Raw genomic sequence first — 5071 nt, forward strand, 5'->3', positions numbered from 1 at the left:
AAGCTAAGAGTTGACGTAATGGCCACCTCCAATGGCGGCAAAGAAGGTTGGGTTTTGTTTTGTTTTTTTTATCTCTTTTTTATTTTTATGGACTCATGGCGGGAGGGAGGGTATAGCTCAGTGGTAAAGTGCCTGCATAGTATGCACAAGGTCCTGGGTTCAATCTCTAGTACCTCCATTAAAAGTAAATAAATATGTAAACCTAATTATCTCTCCCTCCCCCCAAAAAAACCCACAAATAATTTTTTTAATGGGCTTATGGAGATTCAATGTATTCTACTCAATTACAATCATATATATTTTTTTAATATTTTGTTTTATTGGGGGGAGAGGTAATTCAATTTATTTATTTATTTATTTCCATGGAGCTACTGGGGATTGAACCCAGGACCTCATGCATACTAAGCATGTGCTCTACCACTGAGCTATAGCTCTCCCCTGCAACATTCATACTTTTAAAAACATTTCCCATAAGCATTCCTAGCCACACCCCTGTACATACCTGGGTTGGGAGCCAATAAAACTTTGTGGCCATCTAACAAAAAGGTAGCAGCAGATAACTCAGCAATTTGTCACACTGACAACTCTTGGCCACCGAGATCTTCATGAAAGACTCAAAATTAATTAAAGTTTCCCCATGTTATTAGGTTGAACCATGTGGAACTGACATTTTTCGTGGTTAAAAAAGATCAAATATTGGCATTTTGATATTGTTCAACTAAACAGTAAAATAAAGGGTAACCCCTCAAACTGTAGATTATTTCCTCAACTTCAGAGTGACAATGAAGAAGGGCCCAAACATTTGTCTTACCCTTGGAAGTGAAATGATTTTCCAAAGGAAATTCTTCAAAAATATTTTCTTTACTCTTTCATACTATTGGGGAAATCTTAAATCAGGGAAATATTAAATAACATAATAGAGATATTGCAAATGATATAATATATCTTTAGATATATTTGAAAAGTTTACCTGCCAGAAACAAAGGTCAATCTGACCAAAATAAAGTGAATTATGGGATTTCACATAATCCATCTTATAGGGAATTTCTAGTTTCCATTTTTTGTAGCAATTCAATAAGGATAGGCAGGCTTCATGGTTCTGTATTTTGGATACTATTGCAAAAAACACAGACACGATAACCAGATTTAAGGATCAGTTTGAAGTTATTGCCTTGTTAGAATATTAAATATATTCGAGGCAGGTATGGGATGTCAGTCAACATTGACAGGGAGAGTTAACTAAGCTTTAAACATTTTTGAGACCCTTACATGATTTAATCAACCTATTTCTGAAAGGTTTTGGATCCAGTTATGACTTTTATCTCCACTTCTTTGGAAAGAGAAATACAACGTATCATAGCATTTCCAACAACATATGTATATATTTCAAAGATTCTTATGGTTGCCTCAAAGCTACAAAACCAACTGCAAATATGTATCAGAAGAAATCTGAGGGGACTTCCATTAACAGACTTAGAACAAAATATTATTAATTAGTAGCAATAAATGAAATGCAAGGATCTCACTGTATGTAATTAATAAAGGTTGTTTTAAAAGTACTTCACATTATTAAAGTCATATTTTAAAATATTTACAACCCAATGACAAGAAACCTACAATGTGAGAATTACACATTGTAATTATTTACTTATGTTGGGATTACCTGAATATTTAAAGAGTCTTACTCAGAAACTTTTCCCAGAAATCTAACCAATTCCATAACCTCTTAAATTATTGCTTGTTTTTTCCAAACACACCTTATATTAGTCTTTGCCTACCATAAGACATTATGGTCCCCAGGTTCTTAACTACTAGGGACTCATGCTATGCCTTAACATGTGGTGAGATTTCAAAGGTAAGGTTATTTCCCCGTTTTTCTCAGCACACACAAATAAGACTGGTCCTTTGTTACTGATCCTAGTTGTGGCTTTTGTTCTAGTGTTCACTTGTATCATTGTGCTTTCATTTTTCTGTTCTTCTTGTATTTAATTGACTTCCGATCTTATTTTTCTTAAATCTAAATGTATTCATTAGAATGCATCAAAGTCTTCACTTTAGTGTAGCTGTGCCCAAAGATTTCATCCCAAAATACTTACTGTCTTATTACAAATGACTTTCACTTTATTTTTCCTTTGTATTACACTTAGAGCATTATCACTGTGGGGTTTTTTGTTTTGTTTTGTTTTGGCAGGGGAGGTAATTAAGTTTATTTACTTGTTTACTTAGAGGAGGTATTGGGATTGAACCCAGGACCTCCCGCATGCTAAGCATGCACTCTACCACTTGAGCTATCCCCTCCCCCCATTGTTTTTTAAATTGTATCCATGGATTATGCTACTTGTGAGTCTCTTTTAGGATTACCAAAGTGATGTTACAAGATGTTATAAAAAGACAGTGTTGGGTCTGGCAGAGCTAAGAACAAGTGTCCCAGAACATCAGTTCTCAACCAGGGTGGGGTTTGGTCCCCAGGCGACACTTGGCAACACGTGGAGACATTGATTATCACAACTGGGGAAAGGTGCTACTGGCACCTAGTGGGTGTGGTCTAGAATGATGCTAAATGTCCTCTAATGCACAGGACAGCCCCCACAACAAAGAATTATCAGGCTAAATGTCTGTAGTGCTGAAGCTGAGAAACCGTGATGATAGAAGCTCTTGGCACAGGGGCCCAGGAGAAATATGCAATGGATACAATACCACTCAGAGCAGCATTGCTTATGCTAGAATAAAACTGGAAAGAAGCCTAGGTGCCTGCAACATTTATCCAACAAGATTTATCCACAGGATGTGGTAGTGGAATACTACATATCAATGAACAGTGAGTGAACAACAGCCAAATCCATCATTATGAATGAATCTCAAAACTGCGTTGATTTTTAAAAAGCAAATAGCATTTATATGAAGTTCAATATGAAACAAAATAAAAATCATTTTTTGGATATATGTGGTAAAACTGACAGCAACTCAGTAACCTTTCAATATCTTATCTGAATGCCTCCCTCCCCTGTTTCCCATGTCAGGGGGGTATGATCCTTTAGAAGGACAGTATTACCTGCTAGGGCATTTGAGGTTTTTCTTTTTCAGTAGTCACAGGAATAGGAGGAGAGGCAATGGCAATTAGTGGGTGAGGACAGGGATAATAGTTATCCCCAAATGCACAGGACAGTCCTGCCCTGCATCCCTCACAACTTGTAATTGACTCCCTGGGCATTCATGCAAGCAAAAAAAACTCTTTCACAGAAATGACCTCAAAATGAATGTCAGACCAAAATATAAAACACAAAGTGATAAAACTTCTGGAAAATTACATAGGAAAAAATCTGGATGAATTTGGGCTTGCCTATAAGTATTTAGATAAAATGCCAAAAGAATGATCCATGAAAGAAAAAAACTGATAAAATGGACTTCATTAAAATGAAAAACTTTTGCTCTGTGAAAAAAAAAATTGTTGAGAGAACGGAGAAGTGACAGACTGGGAGGAAGTGTTTGCAAGACACATATCTGATAAAGGACTTGTATGCAAAATATACAAATAATTCTTAAAACTCAATGATAAGAAAACAAACACAATTCAAGAGTGGACAAAAGATGTGAACAGACACCTCACCAAAGAAGATCTACGGATGGCAAATAAGCATACAAAAAGATGTCATGTCATTAGGGTTAAAACAACAAGATACCACTACATACCTACTGAAATGGCTACAATCTAAAACACTGGCAATATCAAATGCTGCCAAGGATATGGAGCAACAGGAATGCTCATTCATTGCTGGTAGGAATGAAAAATGGTACAGGAACTTGCAAGAGAGTTCGGCAGCTTCTTACAATAAATACTAAACAGTTTCGCCATATGACCCAGCAGTCGTGCTCCTTGGTATTTACCCAATTGACCTGAAAACTTATGTCCACACACCCAAAACCTGCACCTGAATGTCTATAGAAGTTTATTCGTGATCACCAAATACTGGAAGTAACCAAGATGTCCTGCGATAAGTGAATGGATAAACAAACTGTGAAAATCCAGGAAATGGAATGTTATTCAGTGCTAAAGAGAAATGAGCTATTGAGCCATGAAAAGACATGGGGAACCTTAAATGCATGTTGCTACAAAGCCAGTTTGAAAGACTACATACTATGTGATTCTAACTATATGACATTTCGGAAAAGGCAAAATTATACTGACAGTAACAAGATCAGTGGTTGCCAGAGGTTTGTGGCATGGAGTGAGGAGTGAATAGGAAAAACACAGGGGACTTTTAGGGCACTGAAACTATTCTGCATGAAAGTATAATGGTGGATACCTGACATTATGCACTTGTCAAAACCCATAGATTGTATAATACAAAGAGTGAATCTTAATGTAAACTATGGACTATAGTTAATAATAATATATCAATATTGGTTCATCAATTGTAACAAATGTACCACACTGACAAAAGATGTTAGTAACAGGGGAAACTGGGCAATGAGGTGGGAGAGTGATATATGGAACTCTTTGGACCATTTGCTCAACTACTCTGTAAATCTAAAACTGTACTAAAAATAAAATCTGTTATTTATTTTTAAAACCTATGTTGATGATTTTCTTGGCCTACAAGCTAACCCCATTTCACATGTAGACACAATGTATTATTTGTAAGATTTGAATATATATAGCATTTTTTGGTACCGCAGATACTCTCTGTGTAGTGAGACAGCTGCACTTTGTTTTGTTTGGAACTTTGCCAAGACTTGTTCACCATTTCAGAAAATCACATCACCAGTAGCAAACTAGTGGTCTCTGAGTGACTGATTTGCCTGTACTCTGTATGCATTCACAGCCATTGTGTTCACAGTGGTTTTATAAAGAGGAGCCAGCAACCGACTGTGTCAGGGTCTGAGCATCAATATATTCAAACACACATTATTTTATTCCTTAGATACTTTTCTTTATCCCGGGTAGTACTATTAGGATATTTTATTGAAATTAATTTTTTGGCATGTAGATAGGTTTTATTATAGGTGAATTTCATTGCAGGATAGTAACAAAATATTTGCTATTAGTGGGCAACTGAGTCTGAGCTGAGAA

At 36.1% G+C, this 5071-nt stretch overlaps 1 non-coding gene across 1 annotated transcript; it reads right to left on the reverse strand.

The window, feature by feature from the left end:
* Positions 1 to 363: 363 nt before the first annotated feature.
* TRNAT-AGU (transfer RNA threonine (anticodon AGU)) lies at positions 364 to 435 on the reverse strand. Its single transcript has one exon. It is a non-coding gene; the product is annotated as a tRNA-Thr (tRNA).
* Between the last annotated feature and the right edge of the window lie 4636 nt (positions 436 to 5071).

Source organism: Camelus bactrianus, chromosome 10 (genome assembly GCF_048773025.1).
Source record: "Camelus bactrianus isolate YW-2024 breed Bactrian camel chromosome 10, ASM4877302v1, whole genome shotgun sequence".
Taxonomy (NCBI): Eukaryota; Metazoa; Chordata; class Mammalia; order Artiodactyla; family Camelidae; genus Camelus; species Camelus bactrianus.